This window comes from Pelodiscus sinensis, chromosome 4 (genome assembly GCF_049634645.1).
Source record: "Pelodiscus sinensis isolate JC-2024 chromosome 4, ASM4963464v1, whole genome shotgun sequence".
Lineage (NCBI taxonomy): Eukaryota > Metazoa > Chordata > Testudines > Trionychidae > Pelodiscus > Pelodiscus sinensis.
Window position 1 is genome coordinate 103,670,517 of NC_134714.1, and position 20,082 is coordinate 103,690,598.

The following is a 20,082-nucleotide window of genomic DNA, read 5'->3' on the forward strand; positions in this document are numbered from 1 at the left end:
AAAATTAAATCCTATTAAAAATAAATCAGTGTAACTTATAAAAATATAACAGTGTTAGGGATGTCAATTGACCTGTGTTAACCCCTGCAATTAATGCATGGCAGGATTAATGCATTAATTTTTAACACGTTAATCGCAGGCGTTAATGCTGCGCTGCCACTTTGAAGCACCGGAGTGGCAATTCAAAGGGGCAGCGCAATACAGAGCTGGGAATCAGCTGGACACTCCAGATGATCCCAGGCTCCGTTGAGGCACCAGGGCAGCCTTTCCAAGGGGCAGTGCTGCACACAGCTGGGATCAGCTGGGGACTCCAGCTGATCCAGGCTCCTAATGCACAGCCCCTTTGAAACACCGCCTCTGTGTTTTATAGGGGCAGTGCTAGCAGAGACTGGGATCAGCTGGGGACTCCAGCTGATCCTGGGCTCTTGTGGTGCTGCCCCTTTGAAAGGCCTATGCTGCGTTTCAAGGAGGCAGCTCCACTGAGCCTGAGGTCAGCTGAGGATTCCGACTGATCCTGGGCTTCCACAGCGCTTCCCCTTTGAAACGCCGTCGCAGTGTTTCAAAGGGGCAGCGCACATGATTAATCGCAATTAAATTTTTAAATTGCTTGACAGCCCTACTGTTACTACATTTTACCAGTCAGCAGTTGCTAAAGGGGTCTCTGGGTACCCCAGCACCTGTCAGCCCTTTTTTAGGAACATGTATATGGGTCTGTGGGGAGGAAACTTCCACAGAGGTGCCTAAATATGGATTTAAGATGCTAACTTTATAAACACATGTTTTAAATTTTGGACATACAGCCTCACTCATGGTTAATATGGGGTGAAATATTATACTGGAAGAATTGGGGGGGAAGCTCTCAGATCTCAGCAAGAAGTGGATTTTAATACATTCTGAAGTCCACATCCAGATTATAGAAGAGCATGAACTGGCAAGATTTTGTTGTCTGCTTTAAAAAAATCTTTGGAACAGAAATTCATGTGCCAAAGCATCAGGTGTGTATGTGAGAGACATCAGTTTCTGTTAGAAAAGATTCCAGAAGTCCCCATTATGATGGGATTAAAAGTTTACTGAACTTTGTCAGAAAATAATCACATTTTCAAAAATTCAGAAAAAGGTAAGATAATAAGAGGTGGTGGTTTTAGAAATATATAGGTTTAAAATGTCACTGGAATATCTCTTCTTAGGGCAAAAATATAATATGTATTGCATTTAAACATTACCCAAGAAAAAAAAAACAGATTAAAAGAAGATATCTTCTTAACTTGGGATTGTTTTTGCCTGAAATTCTATCAGGAAAACACAAACTAAATGTACAGGGCCAAATTCTAGGCTTATTGATGCCTGTGCACCTATATAACTCCACTGATATCAATGAAGTTTCTTGGAATATCAATAACTGCAAGATGTGGCCTACAGTTTTGTTTTTAAGCCCGTTTTATATAAATTGACTGTGGCTTCTCATGCTAAAGGCCACTAGTGCTTTTCTGGTTCAGAAGGCAGACTGTCCGTCTGTCGCCTTAATCTCACCCAACTCTTCCCGAATCACCTTAGGCTTTTTCTAATGGGTCTCCCATCTAGCACAGATCAGTATTGTTGCTGTGCACAGGATCTAAACTACTAAAACTGACCTATTTTGTGAGCTTCAGCATGGTAGCATGGTAGCTTCTGGTCTGTAAAGAACTGGCCAGTAATATTCTGGGAGCCTGATTCACCTCTAATTTACACCAGTGTAAATCAGCAGTAAACACTGAGGTCAGTGGAATTCCGTAGGATAACACCAGTGTAAGCAAGTGGCAAATCAGCCATCAGTGTCTATATGCTTAGTAAAACTTTGCCAACTGGGCTTTTTTCTGCATTATGGACATGAGCAGCGAACATTCCCTACTCTGAGGATAGCATGAATAGATTAGCATACTTAATTTTTAAAATAAATGATACTCAAAATTAAGTAAGATTTAAGCAAAGCTTTCCCAGATTGCTGGGGGATGATAATAGCAATGGCTGCTTCTTTAATCATAATGGAAAAGGTATGATGGATTCTAGCTTCAGCATAGTGTCTAGTAGTCTCAGTCTCTGGTTGCCTTAATACATTCAAGCTCTTGTAACCACTTTGGATGATTTAATATTAAAATCAGTTCAACCCAATATATGAAAATGGGTATCAGTTGTACAGATGCTATGATGTATTGCTACAGCCCCAGAGATGTTTCATATATAAAATCTAAATTAAACCTTGACTGTGGAACACTTGCAAAATGGTGATCTAAAAAGTAGCAAAGGAATTGATGTGGTTGTAAAAGTGTTGGGTAATGGTAGTTAGTACCTGCTGAGAAATTTTCCATTATCTGAATTAGGGACTTGGAATCATTTACTCGGTGGAAAGTGACAGCCACTGATTTGCGTCTTTCATCTCAAGGATCTCATCACAGGGGTGCACATGTTCTGTAATTGTCCTAAGATCTTGAGTTTAACCATTTTAAAGAAGTAGTACAAAGCACATTCAGTTCAGGCCACATTTTGAAGTGCCTACACAATGCCTGAGCAACTGAGTCTTCAGTAGGGGAATATCCATGGAAGGAAAGGGTGGTGGAATTATTTACCTCTCAGAACAGGCAGCACCCTTGTAGGAGCTGAATGCTGCTCCCCTATGCCATGCAGGCTATTTTGGATAGCAATGCTACATGCATTTGCTATCCTTTGACCTGACCCCAATATTCTGCTCCTTCTGTTTCCTAGGACAGAGTGTACAGAATAGCAGGAACTCTAGGAAGTCTGACTCGACTGTACTTCTCAGCTTGAGGAGACATACCCACACTAGCTGTGATGGAGCCAGCCCACTAAAATTAGAGTGTACCCTCAGGTGAAAGTGACAGGAAGTGCTCATTGACCTGTATACTTTCTTAGCATCTGATGGATTCATGCGTGGAGAGGGCAGGTTCTTCTCTTTGCTCCTGCAATCACAGCTACACTTTATTGTTAGAATGCTAATGTGATTGCAGCTAGAACCTATGTGTCTCCTCGGGCTGGAAACTGCACTTCTCTCTTGGAATATGGGCATTTTCTCAGTGGACTGCCCTCATTCCTACACAGTGGAGCCTCAAGTTCTGCTTCATTTATCGCCTTTCACACCTGCAGGGCGTGAGGGCAGGATTTGGCCTTCCTGGCTTTTTAAACAAATATGGGGCGTTAATAAGACGTGTCTTTCATCAGTTGATGGAGGGAGTTGTTTGGAACGGTTTGTTTTAATGTATTAAGAGGTGACTAGACTTCATAGTGATACCATAATACATATTTAAGTTAATTACTGTTGTAATAAGATCTGGAGAAACATTTAGTATTTTCTTGGGACCAGATTGTGGCCTGGCTGGCACTGGTTACCTGGGATCACACATAACTATCCACAGTAAAGAGCAGCCTCTGGGGTTGCTGTTTCCAGTGAAGGTGGGTGGGAATGGGCAGGATGTACTGTAAGAAGCAATATTCTAGAAAGGGAGATGTGTTGGATAGGCAGGTTTTCTGCAGCTCTGCTTTCTGAAGGTCCGCACCGGTACATACTGAACTGTATCTGTGAAGAGATGGAGGATGTTGATGATGTAGCAAGCTGGAATGTGTTACTTTGGAAAGGCATCCGACCAGTTTCCTGATTTGAATTGTTCATCCTTCCAAGTAGGAAGTCCTCAGACACAATGCTCTTTGACTTCAATGGATGTTTTGTCAGAGTAAGGCCTACTACTGGCTTGGTGCTTAGTGAGAAACTTCAACTAAGAGAAGATACTCTCCCCCCCACCCAACAAAAAAAATTAGAGAAGTTGTTTACAAGATAAATTCTGTAACCTAAATGGCAAAACAGATGAAGTGGCTGAGAAGTTTCAATTCACGATTGAAAAGTCCCATTTCAAGACTTAAAATGGGGCCTTGAAGACAAATTCTCTGGACTTTGAAGGAGTGGATGCTCCCCTTGGATATTCAAGAATGGAGTCGTGAGACAGGCCAGGAACCCTGCTACTCCTTGCTCCTTTCAGGTATGGCAGTGCTGATGGCAGTGCTACCATAACATAGTGGCAGGAAGTGTGGGGGTTTCATTCTTGCTTCCTTGTGTGCATGCAGAGCACATATAAAGCTAGGTCAGGACACCTTCATTCTAAAGCTGTGTATTAAATGACACATAGGTTGGATGTCTATCAAGACCTACCAAGATGAAAAAAAATGTGGATGAAAACCTGTCTCCACTGAAGTCAATTGACTTCCATGAGAGTAGAGCATTACCCCATGGCCTGGTCTGAAGTTAAGGTTTTTTCTGAGATAGTTGTCAGGATAGGAATGTGTTAAAAAAAAAAAAAAAATCACACACACCCCAGTCTGATAGTTATACATTGATAAAAGCCCCAGTCAGCATAATTATATTGACCTTGTGCTAGTATACCTTATTTTATTTTGGGGAAGTAGTATACAATTTTCCCAGTATTGCCAGCTTCACTGCTTTGAGGATTCAATGGCATAGTTATGTCATTTTATTTTTCCACTGTGTGTTTTTTCTCTCGCGGTAGCTATAACCTATGATAAAATGGGTATGGAGATTAAATGGTGTGTAGGGTTAGCACTAGACCAAATGGCACCCAATTGCTTCTTTGGCATCTCCCTCCTCCATTTGTGAAACTCTGAAATAACTCAATTTTTATTTCATTTGTAGCCCATTTTCATGACTTTGATGCACAACTTAGATGCATTATTTATCCCAGTCATATGAAACATTACATTTTCAGGTTAGGATCTGTAAATCTATATTTATTCATGCCACACATGTGCAAATAAATGTGGGTTTTCTGTAAGTTTATAGAAATCTTTTAATTTTAAAAATAACTGAAATATAATAACTTAAAGAAATTGAACTATGAATTGACTTTGGTGGACCAGTATTAAATAGCATTACAGTGACAACCTTAGAATATTATCTGTGGTACTTTCATTCAAAAGGTCACTTTTCTTACCTCCCCATTTTGTCACTAAGAACAAAATAGCATCCAGAACCTGGTGCCCCCAAAGCCCAGCACCTCAGGCAGTCATGTGAGTTGCCTGCCACTAAATCTGGCCCCATTTCTGTGGGTTGAAACAGTTCATCTACACTAGAGAGAAGATCGAAGCTGCCACTGTCGATCTTCCAAGCTTTGAATTAGCAGGTCTAGTGAAGACAGATAATTCGAACTGAGAGGGGCACTCTGGTCGATGCCGGTAGTCTTGCTTCCACAAGGAGTAAGGGAAGTCAAAGGGAGAGTATTCTCCCTTCAACTCCTGCAGTGTGGACAGTGCCAAAAGCCAAGTTAAGGTACTTTGATTTCACCTACGCAATTAACGTAGCTGAAGTTGCGTATCTTACTTTGACCTTATCTTGTAGTGTGGACATACCCAAAGGCACCTATGCCTTTTACAGGACAGGAGAGCAGAATATCATGCATAATACACTTACCTTGACTCCTATAGATCATCTGTGATGAAGTCTGGGAAATGCCCACTTAAATAATGGCTTTGGAAGCAAATGTTTCAGATGGAGAATGGAGATGGGACAGCTTGGATTCCATATGTAAGATTTGACTGATGCAAGCTGACAAATTCAAAAGCAGGATATTTGGCAGCCCTAATTTTGAATGACATCAGAAATGCACAATAGACTGATAAGTTTGTCATATTGTCACTTGGGTCCAGAATGAGGTCCCAACAGGTCGGAGTGCCATACTGCTGCTCTTGTCCTCATAGACATTATCAGGCTATGAGGATTGCTGTGGCCCAAATAAAACAGTTTTATTCCTAAAGGAGAGTTGACTTTCAAATTTATGTTGAAGTTGTCACACGTGCAATGTTTGTAAATTTGAGTTGTGACTGCCCCTATGCTTTCACATTTTCAAAAGAACCTATGCCCCATTTAAAAACACTAAAATAAAGAATTATTTAATAAATCATCTGATGATTCTTTAATAATGAAAGCATGTCCTAATATCTAGCTATTACTTGTTTTCTCTCACATAATTTTAATGCAACTCTATGCAAACTCTCTTTTCATCAATGGGTGTCTTCCTGCTGACATTCAGGGGCTCTGGACCTGGCCAAGATAGCAGACATATATGACTGTGTCTGAACCACGTACTTCTAGCTCCATGTTTGTTTGGACCACTTTTTACAACTAATGCCCTAGACTCTGAAGCAATCCCAATAAATAACTTTATTTGGCCTAGATCATTTGGCATTTATACTGGCAACTTCCCTTTTCCCGTAGGAATCCATTACTGTAATATGGATTGCTTAAATGGTTTTGGCACTCAGATTTTATTAAGTTCACTGTATAGGAAGCACCTTGTGGGGCCCTGTGGCTACAGAACTAAAGAGAATCTATAATGTGCTCTTGTTGCTACATTTTTCTAAATGTATATAAACTATTCAAATCTTTGGTTTCCTTTGAATAGAGATTTTCTGGGTGGTTACTCTGTGCAAGCCCTAGCCTAGATTAGAACTAAATAAAGTTTAAAAATAGATTGCTTGGAATCAGTTGGTGCTAGATTGCATGTCTCAAGCACTTCACTTTCTCTTTAACATTTAAAGGTTGCTTCAAGAAACCAGTCAAGTCACATCAGGTAAAGGAATTACTTTCTAATGCAAGGTTTTTGACTATAGTTCTTCCACCAGTCTGCATTCACTGCATCAGACTTTTTCTACATTTTTTGGTGCTTACTCATCTCTTTTTTAATGTCTTTCCTAAAAAGTGTAATTATAAACATGTTATGTCCACCCCTCACCAGGCCTAACTCTTCTGTGAGACATCCAGTACAAATGCCAGTGGCTTCAGTGAGTGTTGCAAGGGGAAGTGGAAGCCAGAGCTGATACTGGGAGGCCCAGTTATCACAGTTGTGTAAACATACAACTCCCACTGGCTCCAGGACTTCAGTTAACATTACTTTTGATGTAATTCAGTAAGGCCGATGCATTTTCCCTTTGTTTGCTTTATTAGCCAAGGCTAATTACTGAGCAGATCCCATTGTTGTGGCAGTACTCTATCCAACTATATAGCCCTTCCAAAGATATGTGATGGCAGTGATACCCGGGATTGAAAGTGTCCATGCCAGGACCAGTTCAATGTGGGAGGTTTGTACAGCAGTCACTAAACTGCACTGGAGAGTTAAGATTTAAAACAAATGTAATTAATATGTGAACTCCTTGAAGAAATTCCTAGGAGGAGGCAGGCACAGCCTCCTAACTCACCATCCTCTAATGCAGGGGTCTCCAAACTACGGCCCGGGGGCCGGATGCGGCCCGCGAGGCCCTCTCATCCGGCCCGTGGAGACCTTTTTGGATTCAAAGGCAGAAGAAGTGAGATTGTTTCAAAACCCATTTGAAGCAGATGTGGCCAGTTGCCCAGATGAACTGCAGCTGGAAGTCATTGAGTTGCAAGCAAATGACCTCCTTAGGGACAAGTTCAAAATAGGACTGGTGGTTTTTTACCAGTTTTTGCCCAAGGAAGACTTTCCTAATGTCAAAACTTTTGCATCAAGGTACCTTTCAATCTTTGGAACAACATACCTGTATGAACAAACATTTTCAAGAATGAAATACGTGAAGAACAATTTGAGAACAAACTTGTCCGATGATAATCTCAGGTCACTGTTGATGTTAGGGACAACAAATCTAAAGCCAGAAATGTCTGCTATTTTGGCATCCAGGAAACAATTTCACCATTCACACTAATACAGGTGTTCATGTGTAGTGTATGAATGTGTTATTAAATAATAACTGAATAAAATAATATTAAATACATAATTAAAAACAACATCCATGTTTTGATTGTTTTTTATTTGGACCTCAAGTGTGTAGTCGGCCCCCGAACTGCTGTTTGATAGTTAATGCGGCCCTCGGGCTGAAAAGTTTGGAGACCCCTGCTCTAATGCAAGCTCGGGAACCTGAGACCCCCAGCTTGCCTGGATCTGGCCCCTGAGTCTCAGGGCTCTCCCCCACCACTGGGGAGTCCGCACTGGCACTCCAGCTCCCTGCTGCTTTCCAGCAGGATGGAGCACACAACATCTACTAGCCTGGCCCCACTAGGCTCTAGCGTGCAAGAGGAACGTGGGAAGTGTCTTCTTCCACATCAGTGAAGATTTGGTTTTTTTTTTTCCTGCTTCTCACTTGCATGCAGCCCCTGACTGATTTTTCTATGGGCCACAGGCTCCTGACCCAGAAAAGATTCCCACACCTGTGCTAGAGAAAGGTTACCAGATGCTTTCTGATCTGTTTGGACACGGTGGCCCCTGTATTCCTACATTGCAATTTTAATGAGAAGGCTGCTATAGCAGTGAGTCTGGAGAACCTCCCCAGATTCTATTCCCAAAATACCTCAGTGATAACCATATATCTACTGGTATTTTCTCCCTAGATTGTGCTGTCATTCGTAAACTCTTTTAACAAGGGAAAATCTAATCTAAGGGAAGGGGAATAAGAATTGTTTATTGCCTTGCACTATGTACTTACCTCTTCCTCAGTGCTGGAAGCACCATTCCTTTGAAAAGAATGTTTCTAATCTTCTTTCCGTATTTGTGTCTGTATAAAGTGTCTATACAGCCCCTGTATTCAGGGGAAACTTTGAGTATCAATCGCATTTGTCAAGGGGACCATATTTTACCCTTATGCCTTTGCAGTTACTTATCCACCAAAATCAGGCACATACTTCCCTGTCACACACTGGGGTTGCAAAGGTAAAAATCAGGCAATCAGCTGCTGTGGTAATGTAGGCCGCACAAGTAACACAGATAGCTTGTAGCTAGGGCAGAAATTAATTGATTGTCCCATTGTTTTGCAGCCTGACTGATAAAAGCAACTCTGATCCCATATTAAGACTATTGAGTCATTACTACAGATATAAGGGTAGTAATAACAAAACTTAGCAGATGTTGTGTATTTCCTCCTACTCTCCTATTTTTTGACAGATTACAGTATTCAGGAGTAATGGCCCCAGATTATAGGTTGTGACAGTGTTTGGAGCTATTAGTAAAGAATGAAGCAGTACTTTCAGTAAGGATTTGAGTATCTGTGCTGAAGCCTAAATTTTGAAAATAACCTCTTTTGAAATCTGAAATGTAAGATTACCTTTTGTCGTGGCATTTTATTTCCACACCAGTGTCAGGAACCAGGTGTTATTTAAATTGCCCACACAACCACCATTGGAATTAATTGATAGAAAACCTATAAAAGGATAGAAATGTAGCCGTGTTAGTCTGGGGTAGTTGAAGCAAAATGCAGGACAATGTAGCACTTTAAAGACTAACAAGATGGTTTATTAGATGATGAGCTTTCGTGGGCCAGACCCACTTCCTCAGATCAAATAGTGGAAGAAAGTAGTCACAACCATATATACCAAAGGATACAATTTAAAAAAATGAACAAATATGTAAAGGACAAATCACATTGCAGAACAGGAAGGGGATGCGGGGGGGGGGGGGGGGGGAAGGAAGGAAGGAAGGTAAGTGTCTGTGAATTGATGATATTAGAGGTAGGGAGAGTGGGATGTTTGTGAGTTAATGGTATTAGAGGTGATAATTGGGGAAACTGTCTTGGTAATGGGTGAGATAGTTCAAATGTTTAAGTCTTAACAAACATTTGAACTATCTCACCCATTACCAAGACAGTTTCCCCAATTATCACCTCTAATACCATTAACTCACAAACATCCCACTCTCCCTACCTCTAATATCATCAATTCACAGACACTTACCTTCCTTCCTTCCCGCCCCCTCCCCCGCATCCCCCTCCTGTTCTGCAATGTGATTTGTCCTTTACATATTTGTTCATTTTTTTAAATTGTATCCTTTGGTATATATGGTTGTGACTACTTTCTTCCACTATTTGATCTGAGGAAGTGGGTCTGGCCCACGAAAGCTCATCATCTAATAAACCATCTTGTTAGTCTTTAAAGTGCTACATTGTCCTGCATTTTGCTATAAAAGGAGATTGTCTTGATTTTTATGAAGAGCTATGGTATAGACCTATTATTTTATGGGGAAGCACTGTTTTAAATAGGCTTATTTGATGGAGGGGAGGCAGGCCTTTGTTCTTCTGATGTCAAAATCATAGGTGATCTCAGAACACCCTCTGCTTCTGAGACTTGTGGTGACATGGAAACAGCCTGCAGGAAGACGAGAATTTGATACAATGCCAAGATGTACTTATGATTCAAGTGGAACAAACATTGCATCATGTGCAATGTCTACAGGAATGTCTGAGAAGCAAGGGCAAAAGCAGCCCATTGCATCTTTGCCCTGAGCAAAATAGTCTGTCTATATCCTATACTCTGACTCAGCTCTTTTGGGAAATGCAAAGGAGGTATGTGTGGCCATTTCTTATTCCTCCATTTGGGGAGGTTAGTGCTGCTCTCAGTACTATACTAGTGAAGCCCTTTACTGAGGGTGTGATCTGCAGCTTGTGTAAAATGGTATTCATTCCATTTATTTTGGTAGAGCACTGCCTTTTTATATTACCTGAGAGTCTGAACCATTGCATGCAGAAATGGTGACCTTAAAGGTCTCTTATGCTGTCTAGTTCCTTTGTAAACGTAAAAAACAACGAATGGTCTGGTAGTACTTTATAGACTAACACAACGTGTAGATGGTATCATGAGTTTTCATGGGCTGTGCCATGAAAGCTCATGATCCCATCTACATGGGCACATGATCCCATCTACATGGGCACAGCCCATGAAAACTCATGATACCATCTACACGTTGTGTTAGTCTATAAAGTGCTACCAGACCATTTGTTGTTTTTTAAGTTTATCCTGTAGGGTATGTCTACACTACCCCCCTAGTTCGAACTAGGGGGGGTAATGTAGTCATACGGAGTTGCAAATGAAGCGCGGGATTTGAATTTCCCAGGCTTCATTTGCATAAAGCTGGCCGGCGCCATTTTTAAATGCCGGCTAGGTCGGACCGCGTGCCGCGTGGCTACACACGGCACAGACTAGCTAGTTTGGATTAGGCTTCCACGAGGCGTACAGCTAGTAGGAAGCCTAATCCGAACTAGCTAGTCCATGCCTCATGTAGCCGCGCGGCACGGGGTCCAACCTAGCCGGCATTTAAAAATGGCGCCGGCCTGCTTTATGCAAATGAAGCCCGGGAAATTCAAATCCCGGGCTTCATTTGAAACTCCGTATGACTACATTACCCCCCCTAGTTTGAACTAGGGGGGTAGTGTAGACATACCCGTACAGACTAACTTGGCTACCTGCTGAAACTGAGTTCCTTTGTGTTCACCATGGGTGAAATTCACGTCATGCAGAGGGCTAAGGTGTTAGTGGGATGTAAGTGATGCATAGGCCTTCTACATTACTGTAAATTTAATACTATTGGAGCACAAGGTTCAGCAGAACCAGTAGGTAAAGTGCATACTCTGTGTCTGCATGTGAGTATGGATTTCTGAGGTGAGATTCTGGGACTCCTAGTTATCTTGCAGTAATGGAGGAAAAGGGCCAAGTTCCTGTTTAGTATTTGAGGTCTATCCAAAGCTTAATTCTTTGCATCATGTTGGTAATTTCCCACAAGTAGCTTATCTATTACCAGATAATATTGGGTTGTTAAATATGCAAGCACATCAGGTCCAGTTTATGAGTTTGTGTATTGTTGCCCTCTAATAAAAAATATTTTTGATGCATACGTCCATTTAAATTATACACCTATCCCATTTTATCAAATTTTCTCATTTGGAATTATTGGCTCTTGGTACAGAGATGCGAGGTGATCACTGAAGCATGGTGAAAAAGATAAGGGGCTGGGGGTGGGAGAAGGGAGAAGAAAGAATATCAAGTGTCCTCGTCCTTCCTTCTCTGCATACCAAATAGGTGGTGTAATCCAAGGTATGAGTGTGGGAGACAAACAGCCTGTCTTCTGTTCTTAGCTTTTTCAATTAATTCAGGTTGCAAGTCAGATTCTTTGCACTCTAACTTTCTAACGGTGCAGCTATAGTGCACCCCATCTTGAAATAAGCTACACAATTTGAGTGACACATATTGCATAGTTTATTTCGAGTCAATTTTGAAATAGCTTATTTAGAAATTTGGTGCTGTCTATGCAGCACTTATTTTGAAATAAATCCCTATTCTGAAACGTCCCTTATTCCTTATGGAATTGAGGTTTAAGGGACATCGGAATAGCAAGCCCATTATATTTTAAAATAATAGGCATGCTCAAAAGACATTGAATAGCTATTTTGGGATACCTCTGGTATCCCAAAATAGCACTGCAGTGTAGTCATAGCCTAAGAGAAGGGAGATTTTTCTGCAACAATGGGTAAAGCTGGGTTACTTTTGTTCACTGCAGTAGAAGCTGATGCTTTTTCATGTTCTGATTCTTAGAAAACATTATGAAATTGCCAATGAAAATGTATTTCTTACCACTCAAACAGTCTCCAAAGTCTTTGAACTACAAGTAATTTGATGACATCAATAGAAGCTATGTTTGAAGGACTATAGGGGTATGTCTAGACTACAGAGTTTTGTTGACAAAAGTGGACTTTTGTCGACAAAACTATACCTGCGTCTACACTACCGCTGAGTTCTGTCGACATAACGTTGACAGAACTCAGCAGTTTTGTCGACGCTGGTAAACCTCATTTTACAAGGCATAACGCCTTCTGTCGACAGAGTTTCTGTCGACAGAAGGTGTTATTGCATGTAAACTGTCCTTTGCGTCTACACTACCATGTCGACAAAGCAGCTTGCTTTGTCGACAGAACTGAATGTAGTGTAGACGCTCTTTGTCGACAGAAGTTTTGTCGACAGTATCTGTCGACAAAAGCCTGTAGTCTAGACGTACCCTAGGATTTAGCCTATTTAAAACAAATCATTTGGTGTTAATTCTGTCGTCAGATGATGCTGAAGCCAGTGGGAATGCTTTAGATGAGACAGAGTCCAGTCCAGTGAATAGGGTACTGGGCTTAACATCAGAAAATGTGGTTCAAGACTCGTGCCACTGCCAGTGACTGGCCGTGTGTCTGTCTGGTCACTCCTTTTGTGCCCATTTCTCCCATCACACTCTTTGTCCTGTCTATTTAGATTGTATACTCTTTGGAGCAAGGTCTGTGCCTCCACTATGTGTTTCCACATTGCTTCCTTGCTGAGACCTTGAGCTCAGTTGGAAATAAGTATAATACATGGCAAAGTTTGCCCCATTGTATGTAAAATTGTTTAATTGAGAATTGTTGGAATTGTATTACAGTTTTGAATAGGATTCCAGATTGAACTATAGCTGCCTTTGTTTTCACAATGAGTGATAGTCACCTCTGTGCAGAGTGCTAAGAGTTAAGTCGGATGTAAGTGATGCTTAGGCCCCCTGCACTGGCATATATTTCATCCAATTAAAACACAGGGTTTGGCAGTATCAGTAGGTAAAGTGCATTTCTGCTTCTCCTGTACCAGTGCCATGGAATGTGATTTTCAGTGTTGTTTAGTAAAATTTAATATTTCTACAAACTGTTACAACTAATGTAACGAGTTTAAAAAAATCAGTAAACTGCGAGTGTCTAGGCAAAGCAGAAGTGTCACATTTTACAAATGTAATTGTTTTAAAAGATGTGAAGAGATGCGAGGATACGTTTAAGCACTTGAAACTCAAATACATTAAAGTATTATTAAAGTTATTGTAAATTAAGCTTAATTGCTTGTTATTTAAGTGATTTCTCTACAATGTGATGCAGAATTTCATTATTTATGACAACACTACCTCTATCAATAGCTTTAAAATTACACTTCCAGGCTAAGAGTCATATCCTTAAGTAGTGTAAATTCACATTACTTCTATTTATGTCTGTTTCCACCAGCTCAGGGGCTGGCCCTGTTATCTTTCCACCATATTTTGCTATGATGGAGACTATTAGAAGCAGCCAACCCTCTAAATAACTTCATTCAGATTTGACATATCAAATTAATTCAATTTGCACATGGCTGAGTGGAAGTGCCCCATATTATATCCTGATATCGAATCTGCTTGGCAATGGAGAGGAATATGAGAGGGGATGAGTTCAGCTAATTTTATCAGCACCCAGATGTACAGTAAAGGGAATGTAGTTACTCTCTGCCTCAGAGACCGTGTGCCCTGCATGGGGTCCTGAAAGAGGGCAAGCATGTGCAGGAACTGATCCTCAATCTTTCACCTTGCAGTGCTGAAATGGAGAGATCCCTGCAAGGATAATCCTTGATCTTTAAGGCTTTTTAAAATCTATACATAGGGTAATTGCAGGATATAGCTGCTCTGACTAGCCATGTCCAAGTCTTAATTAGACACAGCTCCTTGTGGGGCAATTCCTTGCCTCTGGGTGCTGCTCATGCAGCTTGACCACACCCACTTTCCCCTGCACACCGTGCACCGCTGCTTCTGGTGGCCTGACAACAGTTCCAACTGGTGGGAGCAGATTGTTCTGGAGCAGTGGGACGACCAGCAGTGGCTCCAGAATTTCTGCATGTGGAAGGACATCTTTCTGGAGCTGTGAGAGTGGCTCGCTCCTGCCCTCCAGTGACAGGACACCCATATGAGACCCACCATCCTCCTTCAAAAGTGGGTAGCCACTGTCATCTAGAAGCTCGCCACACTGGACAGCTACCAATCCATCAGGAACCAGTTCGTCATGGGGAAATTGACCGTCAGAGCCGTGCTTATGCTGGTATGGTGCCCTTGTACTACTGTCCCAAAAGACTGGTGAATTGAACTGCCGCAGCGGGGTTCCCTACGAAAGGAGGTGGTGGTGGGGTGGTGGAAATCCCTCCTCGGGAGATTTTTCAGTCCCGCCTTCACAAAGTCCTGACGAGGGATGAGGCAAGTTGGGGTTGCTCCTGATGTGGGTAAGGTGTAGTGGCGGAGGAGAGGTTGTGTTTGGGGACCTCCCAAGGGCTCTGGGAATCCTGTGAGTCTCTGTTTATTTGTGTCCTTCTGAGCCGAGACTGAAAAGCCATGGGTCAGATGAAGGTGATGTGCTTCTGCAGGGGCCCAGATGTCCAAGAGACAAACAGGCATGGGAAGGTGCTGGCCAGACCGGGATCCTATAAGTAGAGGGGGTTCTACAGGTAGCCCATGCCACACATGCAAGGACTGGCAGTAGCAGTGTCCCATAGGGAGAGGACTTGTATCCCTGGCTGCTGAAGAAGAGGGAAGTAGAGTATTGCAGAGGGAAGTGTGTGTGTGAGCAGCAGGCACTCCTGTGCGTTGCTGCACTGTTCCTGGGAGCAGATACTGCCCCAAAAGTGTGGGCATGCCCGTGTGCCGTGTGCGGCACTCCTGAGTGTTTGTGTCTGCATGTCCCCAGCCTCTTAGGGGTGGGAGGGTGTCCGATTCTAGTGTCAGGAGTTTCCCACCCCATTGTTGGGAGTAAGGCAGGATTCTCCAGACACCCTGTGAGCCAGAGCACTAGGGGCCTCTGTTGCTGCCTCCTGGGGTTGTGTGCCCAGGACTGGCACTCCACATGCACAAGCTGCTGCGCAATCCCCAGGCCAAGAAGACTAAGCCAGGAGCACGCAGCAGCCCCTTGCTGCCCAATCCCTCCACCTGTGTGTGTCTAGGGAAAAATAATAGCACTCGCCTGATCATAGAATCATAGAATACTAGGACTGGAAGGGACCTTGAGAGGTCATCGAGTCCAGTCCCCTGCCCCCATGGCAGGACCAAATACCATCTAGACCATCCCTGATAGATGTAAGGGGACTGTTACCCCTTACTAAAACTCTGTGGGAGTTTTTTGGTTTACCAGCTTCAGAAGGGGAAGGGTTCATGAGACTGACAGACCCCAGAGACAATGGAAAGCAGTCAACACTCCAGCTCAGCCTGACTGACAGGTTGTAAGTGGGGATTGTTCTGTCTCTGTCTCTGAACAAACAAGCTGTGTGCAGAAGAGGTCCTGCAAAGACAGAGAGCTAAAAGAGGGGTACAAGAAGAAGTCCTGCAGCGACAGAACCAGACACAGACAGGCCAAGCAGTGCAGACCCTGTGTTGAGCAGCAGACTGGCAGTGCTCAGAAAGCCAAAAGGAACAGAGAAACAACACAAGGAGCTGGAACTGGCCAAGCAGCACAGCCTGCAGCTGGATGTGGTGAGCTACTGGGACCTGCAAAGTGTGGGGAAAGGCTCTGGACTGGGAGAGGGGTCTGGCCACTTAGAGACTGAGGCTGTGTGGTCACTGCCAGTGCAAGCGTGTCCAGCCTGCAGCCCTTGCAGCACATCCAGGGCTTCTAAGGAAGAGACTGTGAACTGTCCTTACACTCTGCAGACTGCTGTGTTGATGTCCCTGTGCTACAGAGCAGGGCTGTGTGTTCTCATTTAACCATTCTCATTGTTTCTTATTCTATTCTCTTTAATCAGTTGATGTTTAATAAATTGTATTTGCTTTGAACCTTATGAAGTGATCACTGGGCCAAGAAGGCCTGCAGTGTAAAGAGAGCACCTCGGAGTGGGGACACCCTAACTCCTGCCCCTAGTGACTACAAGGTCAGGGATTAAGCCCCAGGAAACCTGGGCCCAGCCTTGTTGGGGTTTCAAGGGCTCTGCTACTCAGTGGAGTGGAGGGGGAGCCCTCAGGATCAGGGAGCCGTGGGGTAAAGGAAGTGGGAGCGGGGACTCAGATCCTTTCGCTGGTTCATTTCACCGGGGTGTATAGAAGCCAGGAAAGTTGCCCACAAGAGCGGGACCATTCCCCCGCTTACATAGACATTTATCTAACCTACTCTTAAATATCTCCAGAGATGGGGATTCCACAACCTCCCTGGGCAATTTATTCCAGTGTTTGACCACCCTGACAGTTAGGAACTTTTTCCTAATGTCCAAAATAAACCTCCCTTGCTGCAGTTTAAGCTTTTTGTTCTAGCCTCAGAGGCCAAGATGAACAAGTTTTCTCCATCCTCCTTATGACACCCTTTTAGATACCTGAAAACTACTATCATGTCCCCCCTCAGTCTTCTCTTTTCCAAACTAAACAAACCCAATTCCTTCAGCCTTCCCTTATAGGTCATGTTCTCTAGATCTTTAACCATTCTTGTAGCTCTTCTCTGGACCCTCTGCAATTTCTCCATGTCCTTCTTGAAATGCGGTGCCCAGAACTGGACACAATACTCCAACTGAGGCCTAACCAACACAGAATAGAGAGGAAGAATGATTTCTCGTGTCTTGCTCACAACACACCTGTTAATGCATCCCAGAATCATGTTTGCTTTTTTTGCAACAGCATCACACTGCTGACTCATATTCAGCCTTCCTTGGCTTTTGATGATGCCCCGGGTACCGGTCCAGGCTGAGAATGACCTCCTGACTGGCGGGCATAGTTATAGTGCTGGCCTCGTCCAGCTTCTCCTCCTCCTCACCAGCTGTGATGCGGGGAGGGCAATGATGGGCATTTCCAGCCCTCAGTCTACACCGGAGGGTGTGGAGGGGGGAGGGAGAGGGACTGACCTGCCCCCCTAGGATATGATGGAGCTGTGTGTAGTATGGACAGGCTCTGGAACAGGAACTGAGCTCACTGGCCTTGGCATAGGCCTGCCTTAGCTCCTTCACCTTCATGTACAGCTGCTCCTGGGTGCGCATGTGGCCATAGAAGTTTGAATTCCTGTGTCTGGTGCGGAGAGTCTGTAGTTTATTTCCTCTCCCCAGACCTCAGTGAAGTCCAGGATCTCTGCACCAGATCAGGAAGGCGCATGCCTCTTCTGTCCCCTGGCAGGGTCCTGGGAGCTGGCTACCAGCTCCCTAGGAGCAGAGGAGGGGGCTCAGTGTGAGCAATGGGGTCACTCATGGGGCCAAAACCACTGCTCTGGAAGCTGCTGTGTGGCTCAGGGCTGTCAGGGCCTGCTATGTGCCACACACGGTTCCCCCTGAAGTTGCAGCTTTAAGGGATGCAGGGGAAGGAGGACTACAGAGTTTTGATGAGTGCGGACAGAATGGTCAGTAGGGCACCCGTGGGAAGAGCTGGAGGACACTTCATCTAGTTTCCCAGGCTACATCTACACTACAAGGTTTTTGCACAAAAACTCGTGGAGCATCCACTCCTCAAGCGCGTTTTTGTGCAAGTAATTCTACAGTCAATCGACAGAACAGAGGGCTTTTTGCAGTGTAGGTATTCCTCTTTCTACAAGGTATAACTCCTTTTTGTGCTACAGCTCTTGCACAAAAAGGTGTGTGTGAACGCTCCACAGGGGGGTTTGCGAAAGAATTGGCCTCTAGGAAAAAACAGGTGTGGCCTCTTGGCCACTCTGGCCAAGTTCATCAGGACTCTATAGTTCCTGTCTGCTGGCCTCCCTTAAATCTGCAGGCACCCTGCACAAACCTTGTGGCAGGAAGTTTGCAGGAAGCAGGTGCCTTCACCATGCAGCTCTGCTTCTGCCACAAATAGCCTCCCAGCAAGCTCTCCTGCACCCCTCTGGCCCTTCCAGGGACCAACCACGGGGGCACAGGATTCCCCTAGGGGGACCAAGAGGCATGCCCCCACCTGGAATGGCCCTGAAATCACCACCCTCCTGGAATTGTGGGACGAGGAGGAATCCCTGCAGGTGTTTGGCCCAGGGCCAAACACCGCAATGCAGAGATCTTCTCCTGCATGGCCGTATACCTGGCAGAGCAAGGTGACCCTGCACGGACCATAGAGCAAGCCCTGGGCTAAGGTGAAGGAGCTCCATCAAGGGTACATTAAGGCCAGGAAGCAGAGGGGATGCTCAGGGACAAGATCCCAAACCTGCCCCTACTATGCTGAGCTCCACCAGATCCTTGGGGGGGAGGGAACCCTCTTCCCCCTCCATCGTGGTGGACTCTGGCCTGGAGCAGCCCATACTCAAGTCCCCGGAGCCTGTCCCTTAGGCAGAGGAGACAGAGGGGCATGTCCAGCCCCCGACGGAGGAGGATGAGGATGACCAGGACAGCAGGACCATCACCCTGTCCCTGGAGGCAGCCCCTGCCAGCCTGGACATCTCCCAGGCCTCCTCAGAGTCCTGGGAGGGCTCTTCAGGTATGTTGACGCACGCGCGTGCGCACACACACACACACACACACACACACAGGGCCGTGGTGGTGGGCGCACAGGGGGCAAGGGGCACAGTGTCACACGGGCTGCTAGGTGAGCACATACTGCTGCAGACTGGGCACATGCAACCACGTGCAGTGGGAGGGTGCAGCACATGACCACAGCAGCCATCACCTCCACGTGCCTGGGAGCACTGCTGCCAGCCAGGGCGGGGGAGCACTCAGCTACGAGCAGACTAGCCGCAAGGGCGCAAGCACAACCTCACACACACCCAGGAGTGCTGCACTCAGGCATGCATACACATGTGAGGCAGCAGCCGCTCCCAGCAGCAGCCGCTCCCACAGATAGCCCAGCGAGCCACTGCTGTGTGTGCAGACCTCAGGGTGAGCCAGGCTGCTCATGGCTCCTCTGCCGCCCATGCGGGGATCCACTGTGGCTGAACACTTCCCTTGCCTGCCTGACCATGGTGTGTGTGTCCAGGCAAGGGAAGTGGGGAAAGAGGGCAGCACAGTCTTCTGGTCCCATCGGGGCCCGTGTGAGACAAGGCATGCTGTGCAGGCCACACATGGCCTTGCACATGGGCCATCCTGCGGGCCACAGACAGGGTGGCCACCACTCACAGAGGAGGGCACAGCCACAAGGAATGTGTGTGCAGGGAGGACTGATGGCCCCTCCCTCTAGTGTGTTCTCCACAGCTGGACCAGCCAGGACGGAGGGCCCAGCCACACCACCGCAGTCAGCTGCCAGAGTCCAGGGGAGCCGCAGACGGGCCAGGCCTGGGGAAGAGCTCATGAAGCAACATGTCGGCATCATGTGCGACGTCCATGACACCCTGTTGCACAGGCTCCCAGGAGCATCTCCAGCTCCACAGCAAACAGCAAGAAGGCATAAAGCTGTGGCCTTGCCAAAAAGCACAGGGCAACCACAACAAGCACTACTGAAGCTTTGCTGTCCCTCAAGAGAGGTCTGCAAGCAGGCAGCAGAAACAGAGAAACGGCTGTCCAGAGGGGTCCCTTTAAGTGTGAGTCTCTGCAGGGCTTGGGCAACTGCACTAAAGAGCAACTGGTGA

The 20,082-nt window shown here is 45.1% G+C and overlaps 1 protein-coding gene across 12 annotated transcripts in view; it reads left to right on the plus strand.

Annotated features, from left to right (window-relative positions):
• GALNT18 (polypeptide N-acetylgalactosaminyltransferase 18) overlaps positions 1-20,082 on the plus strand; it is a 938,084-nt gene that overhangs the window by 391,115 nt on the left and 526,887 nt on the right. Inside the window, exon 1 of one of the 12 annotated variants that reach the window (XM_075927914.1) lies at positions 12,660-20,034. The exons of the other annotated variants lie outside the window; for them this stretch is intronic. The gene's annotated coding sequence lies outside the window, so the exon portion shown is untranslated. Of the gene's footprint in view, positions 1-12,659; positions 20,035-20,082 lie in introns of those variants that run through there. 12 annotated transcript variants of the gene reach the window in all.